Below are 21,193 nucleotides of genomic sequence, written 5' to 3' on the forward strand. Positions count from 1 at the left end.
TTAAATTTTTCACCATTATTGGATAGTATCCGTAGTGACCTGGAACGCTGGAATAATCTTCCGATCTCTTTAATAGGACGGATAGCTACTATAAAAATGAAAGTTTTACCAAAGATTAATTATTTATTTTCAATGATTCCATTTAAACCTACGTCTAACTGGTTCCAATCGCTGGACTCTGCTATCATAAAATTCTATTGGAATAAAAAAAAAGCCAAAATTAGTCTATCTACTCTTCAGGAAAGTAAATCTAAAGGAGGTTTAGAGGCACCAAACTTTATGTACTATTATCTAGCTAATCAACTACAATATCTTGTGCTATGGACACAACCCAACAGAGATACTAACTGTTGGTTGGAATTGGAGCAGAAGGATTGTAATAATCTTAGACTGTCAGATTTACTCTTTATTACAAAATCAATAAGACGACATAATTGTTTTAAAAACCCAATGATAGCCGCCACCCTGACTGCCTGGTGGAAGGCATTAGAAATTACAAACTCCCAATTGGCGCCCTGTGGGCTCTCTCCCATTTGGCATAACCCCGACTTTCAACTTAATAATCAGTCGTTCCATTTAAGCCTATGGGAGCAGAAAGGAATTACACACCTTCATCATCTTTTCTCAGATAATAAGTTTATATCATATACAAACTTGGTCCAGAAATATGAAATAAAAAAGGGAAATTTCTTACATTATCTGCAAGTTAAAAATATGGTTAAGAAACAAATCCCAACACTTCAAGATACGCTCCAACTGCCTGTCTTAGCTAAAGATATTATAAAGCTTTCTCCAACAACAATAAAGAAAATATCAAAAATATATAAGTTATTTTTATACACAAATAAAACGTATTTACCGACTTTAAAATGGGAAAAAGACTTGTCTATAGTTCCGGAACCAGACTTTTGGACCCAAATCTGTGAAAATGTATTTAAAATGACCAAACAGACAAATTTGCAACTTATCCAATATAAGATACTTCATAGAACATATATTACACAATATATGATGAAAAAAATGGGACTCTCTGACTCCGACATTTGTCTCCAGTGCTCACAAAACACTGCCGATACTTATCTTCATGCTTTATGGTCATGTACTCCAGTGCTGCATTTCTGGACTAAAATCTTGGAAAAGCTCGCTGATATATTAAACTGTAGGCTTCCTTTATCTCCAAGACTGTGTTTACTAGGTGACTTAACAATAACTGAGCGACCATGTAAACAATCTCAATCTATATTTATAGCCCTTACTATTGCTAAAAAAATAATCCTTGTCAATTGGAAAAATAAACAATCTCTAAATATCGACCACTGGTTAAACTTACTAATAAATTATATCTCAATGGAAAAAATCTCTGCCTTAAATAAAAATCAAGTATCAAGATTTAAACAAATATGGTCTATGTACATAGAATATTTTAATCTCAATTTGGCAACTTAATCCTGCCAAGATTCTGCCTGTTAACGAGAGCCACCACATCGTTACAACTTCTGTTTTCGCTGCTCCTGTATTTGGTATTTTGTATCTGATTGTTTTTATTTTTATATAGTCAGGAACCTAGTTGCTGCTAGTGGGCTCGAGCATACCACACTATACGACACTATACTCAATAACTCCTTAAGATCTATTTCTAGTGGGCACTAAGCATCAACACTTGGTGTTACTGCATGCTAATTAGTCAATTTTCTTGACGCCGTCCCCTGTGGTCGGGCGGGGGTGGTTCTGCCCCCCCCCCCCCCCCCCCCCGTTGTCTGCTCGGTGGCGGTTGCGTCTTGGCCGCTCCCTGGGCCCCCTGTGGGGTGCGGTGTTGGGGTGCTTCCCCTGGTGCCCGGGGCGGTGCCGTCCCGGCGCGGTCCGCTGCTCCGTGCCCGGCGGCGCGGTTCGGGGTGGGTGGGCCTCCGGTGTGCCCCGTGGTTCCCTCTCCCCTCCCCCTTCCTCCCCCCCGTCGCCTCTCCCTCCTCGCCTCCTCCCGCCCATCCTCCTCTGCCTCCCGGTCCCTTTTCCCTTGTCGCCCTCCCTCCTCCTCTCCCCCCCCGCCTCCTGCCCTGCAGCCGCCCTTTCGCCTTCTTGTCGTCTTCTCCCCGCTTCCCCCGCCCCCCCCCCCCCCTTCCCTGTCTGCCCTGCGGCCCCTCCCCCTCCCTCTCCCTGGGCCTGGGGCTCCCTCCCCGGCCCGGGCGTCGGGCTCCGGGGGCCGGGCGAGGGTTTGGGGCCTGCCCCGCTCCGGTATAACTCCTGGTGCCCCGGGCGGGCCCCGGTGGCTGGTGGGCTGTCCGGTAGCCCTGCTGCGCTGGCTGTCCGCCCATTGTGGTGCCGGGTGGATGAGGTGGGGGGCGGCGGGGGGTGGGGGTGCTGGGGGGCGGGCGTGCCACCTACACCCGCCGGGTTGGGTGAGGCCCCGCTGGTCGCTCCTCTTACTCACTTCACTAGCTTGCACTATACACTTTGTAAATATACACATAGGGCACACAACACATTTCTTGGTGGGGTGGGGAAGGGTGGAAACACCGTCTTCACCCTTCAACTCCCCTCCAATTTTAATGCACCTCACGTCCAAGGGGAGGGGTGAGTTGGGGCGGGGAGCCATCAGAGGGGATGGACTGCAGTGCCTGGCAGCGCTGTGGTCCCCCCCATTTGTGTCCCTGCCCCACCACTTTGTCCCTCCATTCCCTTTTTTAATGCACCACACATATACATATTCATTTTTTGGGGGGGGATACGGGTGTGTCGGAGTAGGGGAAATTTTTTCCCTCTGCTCCGACTCACCTGCTCCCAATTTTAATGCACCACACGCACACACTTGTATATACACTGGGTGGGGCCACATTCACGGTGTAAGGGTAGAGCTCGCCAGTCGGCGAGCTGGCGGACTCAGTAACAGGGTTAGGTGTCACTTGTACTCTGGCGTGACGACCGGGGCCTCTCCCCACCGGGCTCGGTGTTCTGGTGTCCCGCCTTCTCCCCTGGTGCTTCCTCCTCTGCTTCCCCCCTCCCGCCGCGGTGCAAATCTCGCGCGGCTGGAGGTGGGGTGGGCACATCTTCCCTCTCTGCGCTGCTGCCCGGTGCCGGTTTCCGGGGGGGGGTGGGGGGTTCTCGCGGGGGGCCGGGTTCGCGGGGGGGGGGGTGGCGGCCGTCGGGGGGGGGCGGCTTGTTTGGGGGGGGGGTGGAGGTATGGGTGGGTGGGGGGTTGGGTGCTGGGGGTCGGGGTGTGTTCGGGGGTTTGGGGGTCGGGGGTGGTGGGGCCTGGGTCGTGGTGGATGGCGGGTTTGGGTGGGGTGCGGGGGGGTCGTGGGGGGAGGGGGGCTGGGGACCGGTGGGGCGCTGTGGGGGCCCGCTGGGCCTCGTTCTGCGGCCTTGGGCTCGGGGGTGTGGGCCGGGGCTGGGGCGGGGGTGTTCCGGGTATCTGGGTCGGCTCGCTGACCGGTGTCCGCTCGGGTGGCTTGGGGGTGGCCTTGGTGCTGCCGCGGCCTGGGGATTCCGGGGGGGGTGGGGGGGGGGGGGGGGGGTGCTCGCTTTGCTGGACCGCGGTTGACGGCTTCTCTCTTTGGTGGTGGTCCTTATGCATGCCAGATCCGTCGCACCAGCATCTACTGAAACTCAACAGAAGTACCCTCTCCCTCCCACAGCCCCTTGAATCAGTTGGTGCTGGTGTCTGTGGTTCTCACTTTTCTTTATCTATCCTTCCCTCCTTCCTCTCTTTAGTTTTTCCTCTGGTCACTTGAGATCTTAATTTATTAGAAGTATGAGGTTTCTGGGGTTGGCATAAGACTCCGGTTTTGTAACCACGCAGGAGGGGTCTTGTTGGTGCTGGACTTCACTTTGATGGATTGGATGTACTGGCTTCTATTGATCTCACTCTGCCTTATCGATCCTTCCCTCCTTCCTCTCTTTAGTTTTTCCTCTGGGCTCTTGAGATCTCGCTAAATTTGCTGGAATTTAGAGGCTTCCGGGGTTGGCGTAAGACTTTGATTTTGTAATCATGGGGAAGGCAGGAAGTGTTTGGTCGGTGCTGGATGTCACTTTGATTTACCTTTCTTTTCTCTTTATTTCTTTTTTTTCTGACCTTTTCTCTGGTCTCCTGACCATTTAAATCTCACGACTCTGGCAAGATTCTGAAGTACCTGGTTAAGGCGAAGGGTAATGGGATATTTATAAGGTTTTAGGTGAATGAATGAGTATAAATTTATACGTATTTGCACGCACGCACGCAAACGCACGCAAACGCACACACGCAAACGCACGCACGCACGCAAACGCACGCACGCAAACGCACGCACACATACACACACACAAAAAAAAAAAAAAAAAAAAAAAAAAAAAAAAAAAAAAAAAAAAAAGGAAAAGAGCAATGATGACAAGACGTTGAATCGGTAAGACTACCGAATGAACAATTCTGAGCTCTTCAAAAAAAAAAAAAAAAAAAAAAAAAAAAAAAAAAAAAAAAAAAAAAAAAAAAAAAAAAAACACAGGTGACACGCAGGACTGCGGCTCATGAATACCAGGGTCGCCTCGTTCTTCTCAAGGAGGAGCTCCACTGTTTTTTTTGCAGGGACAGGCTACTGCCATTGTCCACATAATTACACAAGAGAATGAAAATATAGGCATTGGTGGTTCAGTGGTAGAATTCTCGCCTGCCACGCGGGAGGCACGGGTTCGATTCCCGGCCAATGCACATTGATCTCTTACTGCATTCTATGATACTGGGTTTGTTCGGACACTTTTCTGTGTTGTGATATTTTGTGACCGAGTTCATGAGATTAGAGGCATGCAACCGTGGTACTCGAGAGCCACACGCTTGTCTGCTTTAAGTATCTCCCTCCTCCAACACAGTTGACACGGAGGACTGCGGCTAATGAATACCAGGGTCGCCTCGTTCTTCTCAAGGAGGAGCTCCAGTTTTGTGCGCAGGGACAGGCTTCTGCCTGTGTCCACATAATTACACAAGAACACAAAAATATAGGCATTGGTGGTTCATTGGTAGAATTCTCGCCTGCCACGCGGGATACCTGGGTTTGATTCCCGGCCATTGACCTCTTACTTCATTCTATGTTACTGGGTTTGTTCTGAGACTCTTCTATCTTTTGATATATCGCGACCGAATTCATGAGAATAGAGGCAGGCAACCGTGGTCCCCGAGAGCCACATGCTTGTCTGCTTAAAGTATCTCCCTCCTCCAACACAGTTGACACGCAGGACTGTGGCTCATGAATACCAGGGTCGCCTCGTTCTTCTCAAGGAGGAGCTCCACTGTTTTTTTTTGCAGAGACAGGCTTCTGCCTGGGTCCACATAATTACACAAGAGAATGAAAATATAGGCATTGGTGGTTCAGTGGTAGAATTCTCGCCTGCCACGCGGGAGACCTGGGTTAGAATCCCAGCCAATGCACATTGATCTCTTGCTTCATTCTATGATACTGGGTTTGTTCTGACCCTTTCCTGTGTTGTGATATTTTGTGACCGAGTTCATGAGATTAGGGGCAGGCAACCGTGGTCCTCGAGAGCCACACGCTTGTCTGCTTTAAGTATCTCCCTCCTCCAACACAGTTGACACGGAGGACTGCGGCTCATGAACACCAGGGTCGCCTCGTTCTTCTCAAGGAGCTCCAGTTTTTTGTGCAGACAGGCTTCTGCCTGGGTCCACATAATTACACAAGAGAGCAAAAAAATAGGCATTGGTGGTTCAGTGGTAGAATTCTCACCTCCCATGTGGGAGGCCCGGGTTTGATTCCCGGCCAATGCATGTTCGCCTCTTACTTCATTCTATGTTACTGGGTTTGTTCTGACGCTCTTCTGTGTCTTGATATATAGCGACAGAGTTCATGAATGAGAGGCAAGCAACTGTGATCCTCGAGAGCCACACCCTTGTCTGCTTTCAGTATCTCACTCCCCCAACAGGTGATAACGCAGGAGTGCGGCTCATGAATACCAGGGTCGCCTCCTTCTTCTCAAGGAGAAGCTCCACTGTTTTTTTGCAGGGACAGGCTCCTGCCTGTTTCCACATAATTACACACGAGAATAAGAACATAGGCATTGGTGATTCAGTGGTACAATTCTCGCTTGCCACGCGGGAGACCTGGGTTCGATTCCTGGCCAATGCACTTTCACCTCTTACTTCGTACTGGGTTTGTTCTGCCACTCTTCTGTGTTTTGATATATAGCGACCGAGTTCATGAGAATAGAGGCAGGCAACCGTGGTCCTCGAGTGCCACACCCTTGTCGACTTTCAGTATCTCACTCCCTCAACACAGGTGACACGCAGGACTGCGGCTCATGAATACCAGGGTCGCCTCGTTCTTCTCAAGGAGGAGCTCCACTGTTTTTTTTGCAGGGACAGGCTTCTGCCATTGTCCACATAATTACACAAGAGAATGAAAATAAAGGCATTGGTGGTTCAGTGGTAGAATTCTCGCCTGCCACGCGGGAGGCCCGGGTTCGATTCCCGGCCAATGCACATTGATCTCTTACTGCATTCCATGATACTGGGTTTGTTCTGACACTTTTCTGTGTTGTGATATTTTGTGACCGAGTTCATGATATTAGAGGCAGGCAACCGTGGTACTCGAGAGCCACACGCTTGTCTGCTTTAAGTATCTCCCTCCTCCAACACAGTTGACACGGAGGACTGCGGCTAATGAATACCAGGGTCGCCTCGTTCTTCTCAAGGAGGAGCTCCAGTTTTGTGCGCAGGGACAGGCTTCTGCCTGTGTCCACATAATTACACAAGAACACAAAAATATAGGCATTGGTGGTTCATTGGTAGAATTCTCGCCTGCCACGCGGGATACCTGGGTTTGATTCCCGGCCATTGACCTCTTACTTCATTCTATGTTACTGGGTTTGTTCTGAGACTCTTCTATCTTTTGATATATCGCGACCGAATTCATGAGAATAGAGGCAGGCAACCGTGGTCCCCGAGAGCCACATGCTTGTCTGCTTAAAGTATCTCCCTCCTCCAACACAGTTGACACGCAGGACTGCGGCTCATGAATACCAGGGTCGCCTCCTTGTTCTCAAGGAGGAGCTCCCCCGTTTTTTTTCAGGGACAGGCTTCTGCCTGTGTCCACATAATTAGACAAGAGCAGAAAAATATAGGCATTGGTGTTTCAGTGGTAGAATTTTCGCCTGCCACGCGGGAGACCTGGGTTCGATTCCCGGCCAATGCACATCGACCTCTTACTTCATTCTGTGTTACTGGGTTTGTTCTGACACTCTTCTGTGTCTTGATCTATTGCGACAGAGTTAATGAGAAGAGAGGCAGGCAACCGTGGTCCTCGAGAGCCACACGTTTGTCTGCTTTAAGTTTCTCCCTCCTCCAACACAGTTGACACGGAGGACTGCGGCTCATGAATACCAGGGTCGCCTCGTTCTTCTCAAGGAGGAGCTCCAGTTTTTTGTGCAGGGACAGGCTTCTGCCTATGTCCACATAATTACACACGAGAACAAGAACATAGGCATTGGTGGTTCAGTGGTACAATTCTCGCTTGCCACGCGGGAGACCTGGGTTCGATTCCTGGCCAATGCACTTTCACCTCTTACTTCGTTCTGGGTTTGTTCTGCCACTCTTCTGTGTTTTGATATATAGCGACCGAGTTCATGAGAATAGAGGCAGGCAACCGTGGTCCTCGAGAGCCACACCCTTGTCTACTTTCAGTATCTCACTCCCTCAACACAGGTGACACGCAGGACTGCGGCTCATGAATACCAGGGTCGCCTCGTTCTTCTCAAGGAGGAGCTCCACTGTTTTTTTTTGCAGAGACAGGCTTCTGCCTGGGTCCACATAATTACACAAGAGAATGAAAATATAGGCATTGGTGGTTCAGTGGTAGAATTCTCGCCTGCCACGCGGGAGACCTGGGTTAGATTCCCAGCCAATGCACATTGATCTCTTGCTTCATTCTATGATACTGGGTTTGTTCTGACCCTTTCCTGTGTTGTGATATTTTGTGACCGAGTTCATGAGATTAGGGGCAGGCAACCGTTGTCCTCGAGAGCCACACGCTTGTCTGCTTTAAGTATCTCCCTCCTCCAACACAGTTGACACGGAGGACTGCGGCTCATGAACACCAGGGTCGCCTCGTTCTTCTCAAGGAGCTCCAGTTTTTTGTGCAGACAGGCTTCTGCCTGGGTCCACATAATTACACAAGAGAGCAAAAATATAGGCATTGGTGGTTCAGTGGTAGAATTCTCACCTCCCACGTGGGAGGCCCGGGTTTGATTCCCGGCCAATGCATGTTCGCCTCTTACTTCATTCTATGTTACTGGGTTTGTTCTGACGCTCTTCTGTGTCTTGATATATAGCGACAGAGTTCATGAATGAGAGGCAAGCAACTGTGATCCTCGAGAGCCACACCCTTGTCTGCTTTCAGTATCTCACTCCCCCAACACAGGTGATAACGCAGGAGTGCGGCTCATGAATACCAGGGTCGCCTCCTTCTTCTCAAGGAGAAGCTCCACTGTTTTTTTGCAGGGACAGGCTCCTGCCTGTTTCCACATAATTACACACGAGAATAAGAACATAGGCATTGGTGATTCAGTGGTACAATTCTCGCTTGCCACGCGGGAGACCTGGGTTCGATTCCTGGCCAATGCACTTTCACCTCTTACTTCGTACTGGGTTTGTTCTGCCACTCTTCTGTGTTTTGATATATAGCGACCGAGTTCATGAGAATAGAGGCAGGCAACCGTGGTCCTCGAGTGCCACACCCTTGTCGACTTTCAGTATCTCACTCCCTCAACACAGGTGACACGAAGGACTGCGGCTCATGAATACCAGGGTCGCCTCGTTCTTCTCAAGGAGGAGCTCCACTGTTTTTTTTGCAGGGACAGGCTTCTGCCATTGTCCACATAATTACACAAGAGAATGAAAATAAAGGCATTGGTGGTTCAGTGGTAGAATTCTCGCCTGCCACGCGGGAGGCCCGGGTTCGATTCCCGGCCAATGCACATTGATCTCTTACTGCATTCCATGATACTGGGTTTGTTCTGACACTTTTCTGTGTTGTGATATTTTGTGACCGAGTTCATGATATTAGAGGCAGGCAACCGTGGTACTCGAGAGCCACACGCTTGTCTGCTTTAAGTATCTCCCTCCTCCAACACAGTTGACACGGAGGACTGCGGCTAATGAATACCAGGGTCGCCTCGTTCTTCTCAAGGAGGAGCTCCAGTTTTGTGCGCAGGGACAGGCTTCTGCCTGTGTCCACATAATTACACAAGAACACAAAAATATAGGCATTGGTGGTTCATTGGTAGAATTCTCGCCTGCCACGCGGGATACCTGGGTTTGATTCCCGGCCATTGACCTCTTACTTCATTCTATGTTACTGGGTTTGTTCTGAGACTCTTCTATCTTTTGATATATCGCGACCGAATTCATGAGAATAGAGGCAGGCAACCGTGGTCCCCGAGAGCCACATGCTTGTCTGCTTAAAGTATCTCCCTCCTCCAACACAGTTGACACGCAGGACTGCGGCTCATGAATACCAGGGTCGCCTCCTTGTTCTCAAGGAGGAGCTCCCCCGTTTTTTTTCAGGGACAGGCTTCTGCCTGTGTCCACATAATTAGACAAGAGCAGAAAAATATAGGCATTGGTGTTTCAGTGGTAGAATTTTCGCCTGCCACGCGGGAGACCTGGGTTCGATTCCCGGCCAATGCACATCGACCTCTTACTTCATTCTGTGTTACTGGGTTTGTTCTGACACTCTTCTGTGTCTTGATCTATTGCGACAGAGTTAATGAGAAGAGAGGCAGGCAACCGTGGTCCTCGAGAGCCACACGTTTGTCTGCTTTAAGTATCTCCCTCCTCCAACACAGTTGACACGGAGGACTGCGGCTCATGAATACCAGGGTCGCCTCGTTCTTCTCAAGGAGGAGCTCCAGTTTTTTGTGCAGGGACAGGCTTCTGCCTATGTCCACATAATTACACACGAGAACAAGAACATAGGCATTGGTGGTTCAGTGGTACAATTCTCGCTTGCCACGCGGGAGACCTGGGTTCGATTCCTGGCCAATGTACTTTCACCTCTTACTTCGTTCTGGGTTTGTTCTGCCACTCTTCTGTGTTTTGATATATAGCGACCGAGTTCATGAGAATAGAGGCAGGCAACCGTGGTCCTCGAGAGCCACACCCTTGTCTACTTTCAGTATCTCACTCCCTCAACACAGGTGACACGCAGGACTGCGGCTCATGAATACCAGGGTCGCCTCGTTCTTCTCAAGGAGGAGCTCCACTGTTTTTTTTTGCAGAGACAGGCTTCTGCCTGGGTCCACATAATTACACAAGAGAATGAAAATATAGGCATTGGTGGTTCAGTGGTAGAATTCTCGCCTGCCACGCGGGAGACCTGGGTTAGATTCCCAGCCAATGCACATTGATCTCTTGCTTCATTCTATGATACTGGGTTTGTTTTGACCCTTTCCTGTGTTGTGATATTTTGTGACCGAGTTCATGAGATTAGGGGCAGGCAACCGTTGTCCTCGAGAGCCACACGGTTGTCTGCTTTAAGTATCTCCCTCCTCCAACACAGTTGACACGGAGGACTGCGGCTCATGAACACCAGGGTCGCCTCGTTCTTCTCAAGGAGCTCCAGTTTTTTGTGCAGACAGGCTTCTGCCTGGGTCCACATAATTACACAAGAGAGCAAAAATATAGGCATTGGTGGTTCAGTGGTAGAATTCTCACCTCCCACGTGGGAGGCCCGGGTTTGATTCCCGGCCAATGCATGTTCGCCTCTTACTTCATTCTATGTTACTGGGTTTGTTCTGACGCTCTTCTGTGTCTTGATATATAGCGACAGAGTTCATGAATGAGAGGCAAGCAACTGTGATCCTCGAGAGCCACACCCATGTCTGTTTTCAGTATCTCACTCCCCCAACACAGGTGATAACGCAGGAGTGCGGCTCATGAATACCGGGGTCGCCTCCTTCTTCTCAAGGAGAAGCTCCACTGTTTTTTTGCAGGGACAGGCTCCTGCCTGTGTCCACATAATTACACAAGAGCAAAAAAATATAGGAATTGGTGGTTCAGTGGTAGAATTCTCGCCTGCCATGCGGGAGGCCCGGGTTCGATTCCCGACCAATGCACATTGATCTCTTACTGCATTCCATGATACTGGGTTTGTTCTGACACTTTTCTGTGTTGTGATATTTTGTGACCGAGTTCATGATATTAGAGGCAGGCAACCGTGGTACTCGAGAGCCACACGCTTGTCTGCTTTAAGTATCTCCCTCCTCCAACACAGTTGACACGGAGGACTGCGGCTAATGAATACCAGGGTCGCCTCGTTCTTAAGGAGGAGCTCCAGTTTTGTGCGCAGGGACAGGCTTCAACCTGTGTCCACATAATTACACAAGAGCACAAAAATATAGGCATTGGTGGTTCAGTGGTAGAATTTTCGCCTGCCACGCGGGAGACCTGGGCTTGATTCCCAGCCAATGCACTTTCACCTCTTACTTCATTCTGTGTTACTGGGTTTGTTCTGACACTCTTCTGTGTTTTGATATATCGCGACCGATTTCATGAGAATAGAGGCAGGCAACCGTGTCCTCGAGAGCCACACACTTGTCTGCTTTAAGTATCTCCCTCCCCCAACACAGTTGACACGCAGGACTGCGGCTAATGAATACCAGGGTCGACTCCTCCTCCTTCTTCTCAAGGAGGAGCTCCACTGGGTTTTTTTTTTTTTTTTTTTTTTTTTGCAGGGACAGGTTTCTGCCCATGTCCACATAATTACACAAGAGAACAAAAACGTAGGCATTGGTGTTTCAGTGGTAGAATTCTCGCTTACCCCGCGGGAGACCTGGGTTTGATTCCCGGCCAATGCACATCGACCTCTTACTTCATTCTGTTTTACTGGGTTTGTTCTGTCACTCTTCTGTGTTTTGACAGATAGCGACAGAGTTCATGAGAATATAGGCAGGCAACCGTGGTCCTCGATAGCCACACGCTTGTCTGCTTTAATTATCTCCCTCCTCCAACACAGTTGACACGTAGGACTGCGGCTCATGAATACCAGGGTCGCCTCGTTCTTCTCAAGGAGGAGCTCCAGTTTTGTGCGCAGGGACAGGCTTCTGCCTGTGTCCACATAATTACACAAGAACACAAATATATAGGCATTGGTGGTTCATTGGTAGAATTCTCGTCTGCCACGCGGGAGGCCCGGGTTCGATTCCCGGCCAATGCACATTGATCTCTTACTGCATTCCATGATACTGGGTTTGTTCTGACACTTTTCTGTGTTGTGATATTTTGTGACCGAGTTCATGATATTAGAGGCAGGCAACCGTGGTACTCGAGAGCCACACGCTTGTCTGCTTTAAGTATCTCCCTCCTCCAACACAGTTGACACGGAGGACTGCGGCTAATGAATACCAGGGTCGCCTCGTTCTTCTCAAGGAGGAGCTCCAGTTTTGTGCGCAGGGACAGGCTTCTGCCTGTGTCCACATAATTACACAAGAACACAAAAATATAGGCATTGGTGGTTCATTGGTAGAATTCTCGCCTGCCACGCGGGATACCTGGGTTTGATTCCCGGCCATTGACCTCTTACTTCATTCTATGTTACTGGGTTTGTTCTGAGACTCTTCTATCTTTTGATATATCGCGACCGAATTCATGAGAATAGAGGCAGGCAACCGTGGTCCCCGAGAGCCACATGCTTGTCTGCTTAAAGTATCTCCCTCCTCCAACACAGTTGACACGCAGGACTGCGGCTCATGAATACCAGGGTCGCCTCCTTGTTCTCAAGGAGGAGCTCCCCCGTTTTTTTTCAGGGACAGGCTTCTGCCTGTGTCCACATAATTAGACAAGAGCAGAAAAATATAGGCATTGGTGTTTCAGTGGTAGAATTTTCGCCTGCCACGCGGGAGACCTGGGTTCGATTCCCGGCCAATGCACATCGACCTCTTACTTCATTCTGTGTTACTGGGTTTGTTCTGACACTCTTCTGTGTCTTGATCTATTGCGACAGAGTTAATGAGAAGAGAGGCAGGCAACCGTGGTCCTCGAGAGCCACACGTTTGTCTGCTTTAAGTATCTCCCTCCTCCAACACAGTTGACACGGAGGACTGCGGCTCATGAATACCAGGGTCGCCTCGTTCTTCTCAAGGAGGAGCTCCAGTTTTTTGTGCAGGGACAGGCTTCTGCCTATGTCCACATAATTACACACGAGAACAAGAACATAGGCATTGGTGGTTCAGTGGTACAATTCTCGCTTGCCACGCGGGAGACCTGGGTTCGATTCCTGGCCAATGCACTTTCACCTCTTACTTCGTTCTGGGTTTGTTCTGCCACTCTTCTGTGTTTTGATATATAGCGACCGAGTTCATGAGAATAGAGGCAGGCAACCGTGGTCCTCGAGAGCCACACCCTTGTCTACTTTCAGTATCTCACTCCCTCAACACAGGTGACACGCAGGACTGCGGCTCATGAATACCAGGGTCGCCTCGTTCTTCTCAAGGAGGAGCTCCACTGTTTTTTTTTGCAGAGACAGGCTTCTGCCTGGGTCCACATAATTACACAAGAGAATGAAAATATAGGCATTGGTGGTTCAGTGGTAGAATTCTCGCCTGCCACGCGGGAGACCTGGGTTAGATTCCCAGCCAATGCACATTGATCTCTTGCTTCATTCTATGATACTGGGTTTGTTTTGACCCTTTCCTGTGTTGTGATATTTTGTGACCGAGTTCATGAGATTAGGGGCAGGCAACCGTTGTCCTCGAGAGCCACACGGTTGTCTGCTTTAAGTATCTCCCTCCTCCAACACAGTTGACACGGAGGACTGCGGCTCATGAACACCAGGGTCGCCTCGTTCTTCTCAAGGAGCTCCAGTTTTTTGTGCAGACAGGCTTCTGCCTGGGTCCACATAATTACACAAGAGAGCAAAAATATAGGCATTGGTGGTTCAGTGGTAGAATTCTCACCTCCCACGTGGGAGGCCCGGGTTTGATTCCCGGCCAATGCATGTTCGCCTCTTACTTCATTCTATGTTACTGGGTTTGTTCTGACGCTCTTCTGTGTCTTGATATATAGCGACAGAGTTCATGAATGAGAGGCAAGCAACTGTGATCCTCGAGAGCCACACCCATGTCTGTTTTCAGTATCTCACTCCCCCAACACAGGTGATAACGCAGGAGTGCGGCTCATGAATACCGGGGTCGCCTCCTTCTTCTCAAGGAGAAGCTCCACTGTTTTTTTGCAGGGACAGGCTCCTGCCTGTGTCCACATAATTACACAAGAGCAAAAAAATATAGGCATTGGTGGTTCAGTGGTAGAATTCTCGCCTGCCATGCGGGAGGCCCGGGTTCGATTCCCGACCAATGCACATTGATCTCTTACTGCATTCCATGATACTGGGTTTGTTCTGACACTTTTCTGTGTTGTGATATTTTGTGACCGAGTTCATGATATTAGAGGCAGGCAACCGTGGTACTCGAGAGCCACACGCTTGTCTGCTTTAAGTATCTCCCTCCTCCAACACAGTTGACACGGAGGACTGCGGCTAATGAATACCAGGGTCGCCTCGTTCTTAAGGAGGAGCTCCAGTTTTGTGCGCAGGGACAGGCTTCAACCTGTGTCCACATAATTACACAAGAGCACAAAAATATAGGCATTGGTGGTTCAGTGGTAGAATTTTCGCCTGCCACGCGGGAGACCTGGGCTTGATTCCCAGCCAATGCACTTTCACCTCTTACTTCATTCTGTGTTACTGGGTTTGTTCTGACACTCTTCTGTGTTTTGATATATCGCGACCGATTTCATGAGAATAGAGGCAGGCAACCGTGTCCTCGAGAGCCACACACTTGTCTGCTTTAAGTATCTCCCTCCCCCAACACAGTTGACACGCAGGACTGCGGCTAATGAATACCAGGGTCGACTCCTCCTCCTTCTTCTCAAGGAGGAGCTCCACTGGGTTTTTTTTTTTTTTTTTTTTTTTTTGCAGGGACAGGTTTCTGCCCATGTCCACATAATTACACAAGAGAACAAAAACGTAGGCATTGGTGTTTCAGTGGTAGAATTCTCGCTTACCCCGCGGGAGACCTGGGTTTGATTCCCGGCCAATGCACATCGACCTCTTACTTCATTCTGTTTTACTGGGTTTGTTCTGTCACTCTTCTGTGTTTTGACAGATAGCGACAGAGTTCATGAGAATATAGGCAGGCAACCGTGGTCCTCGATAGCCACACGCTTGTCTGCTTTAATTATCTCCCTCCTCCAACACAGTTGACACGTAGGACTGCGGCTCATGAATACCAGGGTCGCCTCGTTCTTCTCAAGGAGGAGCTCCAGTTTTGTGCGCAGGGACAGGCTTCTGCCTGTGTCCACATAATTACACAAGAACACAAATATATAGGCATTGGTGGTTCATTGGTAGAATTCTCGTCTGCCACGCGGGAGGCCCGGGTTCGATTCCCGGCCAATGCACATTGATCTCTTACTGCATTCCATGATACTGGGTTTGTTCTGACACTTTTCTGTGTTGTGATATTTTGTGACCGAGTTCATGATATTAGAGGCAGGCAACCGTGGTACTCGAGAGCCACACGCTTGTCTGCTTTAAGTATCTCCCTCCTCCAACACAGTTGACACGGAGGACTGCGGCTAATGAATACCAGGGTCGCCTCGTTCTTCTCAAGGAGGAGCTCCAGTTTTGTGCGCAGGGACAGGCTTCTGCCTGTGTCCACATAATTACACAAGAACACAAAAATATAGGCATTGGTGGTTCATTGGTAGAATTCTCGCCTGCCACGCGGGATACCTGGGTTTGATTCCCGGCCATTGACCTCTTACTTCATTCTATGTTACTGGGTTTGTTCTGAGACTCTTCTATCTTTTGATATATCGCGACCGAATTCATGAGAATAGAGGCAGGCAACCGTGGTCCCCGAGAGCCACATGCTTGTCTGCTTAAAGTATCTCCCTCCTCCAACACAGTTGACACGCAGGACTGCGGCTCATGAATACCAGGGTCGCCTCCTTGTTCTCAAGGAGGAGCTCCCCCGTTTTTTTTCAGGGACAGGCTTCTGCCTGTGTCCACATAATTAGACAAGAGCAGAAAAATATAGGCATTGGTGTTTCAGTGGTAGAATTTTCGCCTGCCACGCGGGAGACCTGGGTTCGATTCCCGGCCAATGCACATCGACCTCTTACTTCATTCTGTGTTACTGGGTTTGTTCTGACACTCTTCTGTGTCTTGATCTATTGCGACAGAGTTAATGAGAAGAGAGGCAGGCAACCGTGGTCCTCGAGAGCCACACGTTTGTCTGCTTTAAGTATCTCCCTCCTCCAACACAGTTGACACGGAGGACTGCGGCTCATGAATACCAGGGTCGCCTCGTTCTTCTCAAGGAGGAGCTCCAGTTTTTTGTGCAGGGACAGGCTTCTGCCTATGTCCACATAATTACACACGAGAACAAGAACATAGGCATTGGTGGTTCAGTGGTACAATTCTCGCTTGCCACGCGGGAGACCTGGGTTCGATTCCTGGCCAATGCACTTTCACCTCTTACTTCGTTCTGGGTTTGTTCTGCCACTCTTCTGTGTTTTGATATATAGCGACCGAGTTCATGAGAATAGAGGCAGGCAACCGTGGTCCTCGAGAGCCACACCCTTGTCTACTTTCAGTATCTCACTCCCTCAACACAGGTGACACGCAGGACTGCGGCTCATGAATACCAGGGTCGCCTCGTTCTTCTCAAGGAGGAGCTCCACTGTTTTTTTTTGCAGAGACAGGCTTCTGCCTGGGTCCACATAATTACACAAGAGAATGAAAATATAGGCATTGGTGGTTCAGTGGTAGAATTCTCGCCTGCCACGCGGGAGACCTGGGTTAGATTCCCAGCCAATGCACATTGATCTCTTGCTTCATTCTATGATACTGGGTTTGTTCTGACCCTTTCCTGTGTTGTGATATTTTGTGACCGAGTTCATGAGATTAGGGGCAGGCAACCGTGGTCCTCGAGAGCCACACGCTTGTCTGCTTTAAGTATCTCCCTCCTCCAACACAGTTGACACGGAGGACTGCGGCTCATGAACACCAGGGTCGCCTCGTTCTTCTCAAGGAGCTCCAGTTTTTTGTGCAGACAGGCTTCTGCCTGGGTCCACATAATTACACAAGAGAGCAAAAATATAGGCATTGGTGGTTCAGTGGTAGAATTCTCACCTCCCACGTGGGAGGCCCGGGTTTGATTCCCGGCCAATGCATGTTCGCCTCTTACTTCATTCTATGTTACTGGGTTTGTTCTGACGCTCTTCTGTGTCTTGATATATAGCGACAGAGTTCATGAATGAGAGGCAAGCAACTGTGATCCTCGAGAGCCACACCCTTGTCTGCTTTAATTATCTCCCTCCTCCAACACAGGTGATAACGCAGGAGTGCGGCTCATGAATACCAGGGTCGCCTCGTTCTTCTCAAGGAGGAGCTCCAGTTTTGTGCGCAGGGACAGGCTTCTGCCTGTGTCCACATAATTACACAAGAACACAATTATATAGGCATTGGTGGTTCATTGGTAGAATTCTCGTCTGCCACGCGGGAGGCCCGGGTTCGATTCCCGGCCAATGCACATTGATCTCTTACTGCATTCCATGATACTGGGTTTGTTCTGACACTTTTCTGTGTTGTGATATTTTGTGACCGAGTTCATGATATTAGAGGCAGGCAACCGTGGTACTCGAGAGCCACACGCTTGTCTGCTTTAAGTATCTCCCTCCTCCAACACAGTTGACACGGAGGACTGCGGCTAATGAATACCAGGGTCGCCTCGTTCTTAAGGAGGAGCTCCAGTTTTGTGCGCAGGGACAGGCTTCTGCCTGTGTCCACATAATTACACAAGAGCACAAAAATATAGGCATTGGTGGTTCAGTGGTAGAATTTTCGCCTGCCACGCGGGAGACCTGGGCTTGATTCCCAGCCAATGCACTTTCACCTCTTACTTCATTCTGTGTTACTGGGTTTGTTCTGACACTCTTCTGTGTTTTGATATATCGCGACCGATTTCATGAGAATAGAGGCAGGCAACCGTGTCCTCGAGAGCCACACACTTGTCTTCTTTAAGTATCTCCCTCCCCCAACACAGTTGACACGCAGGACTGCGGCTAATGAATACCAGGGTCGACTCCTCCTCCTTCTTCTCAAGGAGGAGCTCCACTGGGTTTTTTTTTTTTTGTTTTTTTTTTTGCAGGGACAGGTTTCTACCCATGTCCACATAATTACACAAGAGAACAAGAACATAGGCATTGGTGTTTCAGTGGTAGAATTCTCGCTTCCCCGCGGGAGACCTGGGTTTGATTCCCGGCCAATGCACATCGACCTCTTACTTCATTCTGTTTTACTGGGTTTGTTCTGTCACTCTTCTGTGTTTTGATATATAGCGACAGAGTTCATGAGAATATAGGCAGGCAACCGTGGTCCTCGATAGCCACACGCTTGTCTGCTTTAATTATCTCCCTCCTCCAACACAGTTGACACGTAGGACTGCGGCTCATGAATACCAGGGTCGCCTCGTTCTTCTCAAGGAGGAGCTCCACTGTTTTTTTTTGCAGAGACAGGCTTCTGCCTGGGTCCACATAATTACACAAGAGAATGAAAATATAGGCATTGGTGGTTCAGTGGTAGAATTCTCGCCTGCCACGCGGGAGACCTGGGTTAGATTCCCAGCCAATGCACATTGATCTCTTGCTTCATTCTATGATACTGGGTTTGTTCTGACCCTTTCCTGTGTTGTGATATTTTGTGACCGAGTTCATGAGATTAGGGGCAGGCAACCGTTGTCCTCGAGAGCCACACGCTTGTCTGCTTTAAGTATCTCCCTCCTCCAACACAGTTGACACGGAGGACTGCGGCTCATGAACACCAGGGTCGCCTCGTTCTTCTCAAGGAGGAGCTCCAGTTTTTTGTGCAGACAGGCTTCTGCCTGGGTCCACATAATTACACAAGAGAGCTAAAATATAGGCATTGGTGGTTCAGTGGTAGAATTCTCACCTCCCACGTGTGAGGCCCGGGTTCGATTCCCGGCCAATGCATGTTCGCCTCTTACTTCATTCTATGTTACTGGGTTTGTTCTGACGCTCTTCTGTGTCTTGATATATAGCGACAGAGTTCATGAATGAGAGGCAAGCAACTGTGATCCTCGAGAGCCACACCCTTGTCTGCTTTCAGTATCTCACTCCCCCAACACAGGTGATAACGCAGGAGTGCGGCTCAGGAATACCAGGGTCGCCTCCTTCTTCTCAAGGAGAAGCTCTACTGTTTTCTTGCAGGGACAGGCTCCTGCCTGTGTCCACATAATTACACAAGAGCAAAAAAGTATAGGCATTGGTGGTTCAGTGGTAGAATTCTCGCCTGCCACGCGGGAGGCCCGGGTTCGATTCCCGGCCAATGCACATTGATCTCTTACTGCATTCTATGATACTGGGTTTGTTCTGACACTTTTCTGTGTTGTGATATTTTGTGACCGAGTTCATGATATTAGAGGCAGGCAACCGTGGTACTCGAGAGCCACACGCTTGTCTGCTTTAATTATCTCCCTCCTCCAACACAGTTGACACGGAGGACTGCGGCTAATGAATACCAGGGTCGCCTCGTTCTTCTCAAGGAGGAGCTCCAGTTTTGTGCGCAGGGACAGGCTTCTGCCTGTGTCCACATAATTACACAAGAACACAAAAATATAGGCATTGGTGGTTCATTGGTAGAATTCTCGCCTGCCACGCGGGATACCTGGGTTTGATTCCCGGCCATTGACCTCTTACTTCATTCTATGTTACTGGGTTTGTTCTGAGACTCTTCTATCTTTTGATATATCGCGACCGAATTCATGAGAATAGAGGCAGGCAACCGTGGTCCCCGAGAGCCACATGCTTGTCTGCTTAAAGTATCTTCCTCCTCCAACACAGTTGACACGCAGGACTGCGGCTCATGAATACCAGGGTCGCCTCCTTGTTCTCAAGGAGGAGCTCCCCTGTTTTTTTTCAGGGACAGGCTTCTGCCTGTGTCCACATAATTAGACAAGAGCAGAAAAATATAGGCATTGGTGTTTCAGTGGTAGAATTTTCGCCTGCCACGCGGGAGACCTGGGTTCGATTCCCGGCCAATGCACATCGACCTCTTACTTCATTCTGTGTTACTGGGTTTGTTCTGACACTCTTCTGTGTCTTGATCTATTGCGACAGAGTTAATGAGAAGAGAGGCAGGCAACCGTGGTCCTCGAGAGCCACACGTTTGTCTGCTTTAAGTATCTCCCTCCTCCAACACAGTTGACACGGAGGACTGCGGCTCATGAATACCAGGGTCGCCTCGTTCTTCTCAAGGAGGAGCTCCAGTTTTTTGTGCAGGGACAGGCTTCTGCCTATGTCCACATAATTACACACGAGAACAACAACATAGGCATTGGTGGTTCAGTGGTACAATTCTCGCTTGCCACGCGGGAGACCTGGGTTCGATTCCTGGCCAATGCACTTTCACCTCTTACTTCGTTCTGGGTTTGTTCTGCCACTCTTCTGTTTTTTGATATATAGCGACCGAGTTCATGAGAATAGAGGCAGGCAACCGTGGTCCTCGAGAGCCACACCCTTGTCTACTTTCAGTATCTCACTCCCTCAACACAGGTGACACGCAGGACTGCGGCTCATGAATACCAGGGTCGCCTCGTTCTTCTCAAGGAGGACCTCCAGTTTTTTTTTGCAGAGACAGGCTTCTGCCTGGGTCCACATAATTACACAAGAGAATGAAAATATAGGCATTGGTGGTTCAGTGGTAGAATTCTCGCCTGCCACGCGGGAGACCTGGGTTAGATTCCCAGCCAATGCACATTGATCTCTTGCTTCATTCTATGATACTGGGTTTGTTCTGACCCTTTCCTGTGTTGTGATATTTTGTGACCGAGTTCATGAGATTAGGGGCAGGCAACCGTGGTCCTCGAGAGCCACACGCTTGTCTGCTTTAAGTATCTCCCTCCTCCAACACAGTTGACACGGAGGACTGCGGCTCATGAACACCAGGGTCGCCTCGTTCTTCTCAAGGAGCTCCAGTTTTTTGTGCAGACAGGCTTCTGCCTGGGTCCACATAATTACACAAGAGAGCAAAAGTATAGGCATTGGTGGTTCAGTGGTAGAATTCTCACCTCCCACGTGGGAGGCCCGGGTTTGATTCCCGGCCAATGCATGTTCGCCTCTTACTTCGTTCTATGTTACTGGGTT

At 49.4% G+C, this 21,193-nt stretch overlaps 31 non-coding genes across 31 annotated transcripts; all 31 read left to right on the top strand.

The window, feature by feature from the left end:
- Nucleotides 1-4,604: 4,604 nt before the first annotated feature.
- On the top strand, nt 4,605-4,675 carry trnag-gcc (transfer RNA glycine (anticodon GCC)). The gene has a single exon. It is a non-coding gene; the product is annotated as a tRNA-Gly (tRNA).
- A 643-nt stretch (nt 4,676-5,318) lies between these two features.
- Nucleotides 5,319-5,389, top strand: trnag-gcc (transfer RNA glycine (anticodon GCC)). The gene has a single exon. It is a non-coding gene; the product is annotated as a tRNA-Gly (tRNA).
- Nucleotides 5,390-5,672: 283 nt separating this feature from the next.
- Nucleotides 5,673-5,743, top strand: trnag-ccc (transfer RNA glycine (anticodon CCC)). Its single transcript has one exon. It is a non-coding gene; the product is annotated as a tRNA-Gly (tRNA).
- A 640-nt stretch (nt 5,744-6,383) lies between these two features.
- Nucleotides 6,384-6,454, top strand: trnag-gcc (transfer RNA glycine (anticodon GCC)). Its single transcript has one exon. It is a non-coding gene; the product is annotated as a tRNA-Gly (tRNA).
- Nucleotides 6,455-7,095: 641 nt separating this feature from the next.
- Nucleotides 7,096-7,166, top strand: trnag-gcc (transfer RNA glycine (anticodon GCC)). Its single transcript has one exon. It is a non-coding gene; the product is annotated as a tRNA-Gly (tRNA).
- A 642-nt stretch (nt 7,167-7,808) lies between these two features.
- On the top strand, nt 7,809-7,879 carry trnag-gcc (transfer RNA glycine (anticodon GCC)). Its single transcript has one exon. It is a non-coding gene; the product is annotated as a tRNA-Gly (tRNA).
- Nucleotides 7,880-8,162: 283 nt separating this feature from the next.
- On the top strand, nt 8,163-8,233 carry trnag-ccc (transfer RNA glycine (anticodon CCC)). Its single transcript has one exon. It is a non-coding gene; the product is annotated as a tRNA-Gly (tRNA).
- A 642-nt stretch (nt 8,234-8,875) lies between these two features.
- Nucleotides 8,876-8,946, top strand: trnag-gcc (transfer RNA glycine (anticodon GCC)). Its single transcript has one exon. It is a non-coding gene; the product is annotated as a tRNA-Gly (tRNA).
- A 641-nt stretch (nt 8,947-9,587) lies between these two features.
- On the top strand, nt 9,588-9,658 carry trnag-gcc (transfer RNA glycine (anticodon GCC)). The gene has a single exon. It is a non-coding gene; the product is annotated as a tRNA-Gly (tRNA).
- Nucleotides 9,659-10,300: 642 nt separating this feature from the next.
- trnag-gcc (transfer RNA glycine (anticodon GCC)) lies at nt 10,301-10,371 on the top strand. The gene has a single exon. It is a non-coding gene; the product is annotated as a tRNA-Gly (tRNA).
- A 283-nt stretch (nt 10,372-10,654) lies between these two features.
- On the top strand, nt 10,655-10,725 carry trnag-ccc (transfer RNA glycine (anticodon CCC)). The gene has a single exon. It is a non-coding gene; the product is annotated as a tRNA-Gly (tRNA).
- A 289-nt stretch (nt 10,726-11,014) lies between these two features.
- On the top strand, nt 11,015-11,085 carry trnag-gcc (transfer RNA glycine (anticodon GCC)). The gene has a single exon. It is a non-coding gene; the product is annotated as a tRNA-Gly (tRNA).
- Nucleotides 11,086-11,370: 285 nt separating this feature from the next.
- trnag-gcc (transfer RNA glycine (anticodon GCC)) lies at nt 11,371-11,441 on the top strand. The gene has a single exon. It is a non-coding gene; the product is annotated as a tRNA-Gly (tRNA).
- Nucleotides 11,442-12,114: 673 nt separating this feature from the next.
- trnag-gcc (transfer RNA glycine (anticodon GCC)) lies at nt 12,115-12,185 on the top strand. The gene has a single exon. It is a non-coding gene; the product is annotated as a tRNA-Gly (tRNA).
- Nucleotides 12,186-12,826: 641 nt separating this feature from the next.
- trnag-gcc (transfer RNA glycine (anticodon GCC)) lies at nt 12,827-12,897 on the top strand. The gene has a single exon. It is a non-coding gene; the product is annotated as a tRNA-Gly (tRNA).
- A 642-nt stretch (nt 12,898-13,539) lies between these two features.
- On the top strand, nt 13,540-13,610 carry trnag-gcc (transfer RNA glycine (anticodon GCC)). Its single transcript has one exon. It is a non-coding gene; the product is annotated as a tRNA-Gly (tRNA).
- Nucleotides 13,611-13,893: 283 nt separating this feature from the next.
- Nucleotides 13,894-13,964, top strand: trnag-ccc (transfer RNA glycine (anticodon CCC)). Its single transcript has one exon. It is a non-coding gene; the product is annotated as a tRNA-Gly (tRNA).
- A 289-nt stretch (nt 13,965-14,253) lies between these two features.
- Nucleotides 14,254-14,324, top strand: trnag-gcc (transfer RNA glycine (anticodon GCC)). The gene has a single exon. It is a non-coding gene; the product is annotated as a tRNA-Gly (tRNA).
- Nucleotides 14,325-14,609: 285 nt separating this feature from the next.
- trnag-gcc (transfer RNA glycine (anticodon GCC)) lies at nt 14,610-14,680 on the top strand. Its single transcript has one exon. It is a non-coding gene; the product is annotated as a tRNA-Gly (tRNA).
- A 673-nt stretch (nt 14,681-15,353) lies between these two features.
- Nucleotides 15,354-15,424, top strand: trnag-gcc (transfer RNA glycine (anticodon GCC)). Its single transcript has one exon. It is a non-coding gene; the product is annotated as a tRNA-Gly (tRNA).
- Nucleotides 15,425-16,065: 641 nt separating this feature from the next.
- Nucleotides 16,066-16,136, top strand: trnag-gcc (transfer RNA glycine (anticodon GCC)). The gene has a single exon. It is a non-coding gene; the product is annotated as a tRNA-Gly (tRNA).
- Nucleotides 16,137-16,778: 642 nt separating this feature from the next.
- trnag-gcc (transfer RNA glycine (anticodon GCC)) lies at nt 16,779-16,849 on the top strand. Its single transcript has one exon. It is a non-coding gene; the product is annotated as a tRNA-Gly (tRNA).
- A 283-nt stretch (nt 16,850-17,132) lies between these two features.
- On the top strand, nt 17,133-17,203 carry trnag-ccc (transfer RNA glycine (anticodon CCC)). Its single transcript has one exon. It is a non-coding gene; the product is annotated as a tRNA-Gly (tRNA).
- Nucleotides 17,204-17,491: 288 nt separating this feature from the next.
- Nucleotides 17,492-17,562, top strand: trnag-gcc (transfer RNA glycine (anticodon GCC)). Its single transcript has one exon. It is a non-coding gene; the product is annotated as a tRNA-Gly (tRNA).
- A 285-nt stretch (nt 17,563-17,847) lies between these two features.
- Nucleotides 17,848-17,918, top strand: trnag-gcc (transfer RNA glycine (anticodon GCC)). Its single transcript has one exon. It is a non-coding gene; the product is annotated as a tRNA-Gly (tRNA).
- A 675-nt stretch (nt 17,919-18,593) lies between these two features.
- Nucleotides 18,594-18,664, top strand: trnag-gcc (transfer RNA glycine (anticodon GCC)). The gene has a single exon. It is a non-coding gene; the product is annotated as a tRNA-Gly (tRNA).
- A 286-nt stretch (nt 18,665-18,950) lies between these two features.
- Nucleotides 18,951-19,021, top strand: trnag-ccc (transfer RNA glycine (anticodon CCC)). Its single transcript has one exon. It is a non-coding gene; the product is annotated as a tRNA-Gly (tRNA).
- Nucleotides 19,022-19,310: 289 nt separating this feature from the next.
- Nucleotides 19,311-19,381, top strand: trnag-gcc (transfer RNA glycine (anticodon GCC)). The gene has a single exon. It is a non-coding gene; the product is annotated as a tRNA-Gly (tRNA).
- A 641-nt stretch (nt 19,382-20,022) lies between these two features.
- trnag-gcc (transfer RNA glycine (anticodon GCC)) lies at nt 20,023-20,093 on the top strand. The gene has a single exon. It is a non-coding gene; the product is annotated as a tRNA-Gly (tRNA).
- A 640-nt stretch (nt 20,094-20,733) lies between these two features.
- Nucleotides 20,734-20,804, top strand: trnag-gcc (transfer RNA glycine (anticodon GCC)). Its single transcript has one exon. It is a non-coding gene; the product is annotated as a tRNA-Gly (tRNA).
- Nucleotides 20,805-21,087: 283 nt separating this feature from the next.
- trnag-ccc (transfer RNA glycine (anticodon CCC)) lies at nt 21,088-21,158 on the top strand. The gene has a single exon. It is a non-coding gene; the product is annotated as a tRNA-Gly (tRNA).
- The last annotated feature ends 35 nt before the right edge of the window (nt 21,159-21,193 follow it).

Source organism: Festucalex cinctus, chromosome 10, assembly GCF_051991245.1.
Source record: "Festucalex cinctus isolate MCC-2025b chromosome 10, RoL_Fcin_1.0, whole genome shotgun sequence".
Classification (NCBI taxonomy): Eukaryota; Metazoa; Chordata; class Actinopteri; order Syngnathiformes; family Syngnathidae; genus Festucalex; species Festucalex cinctus.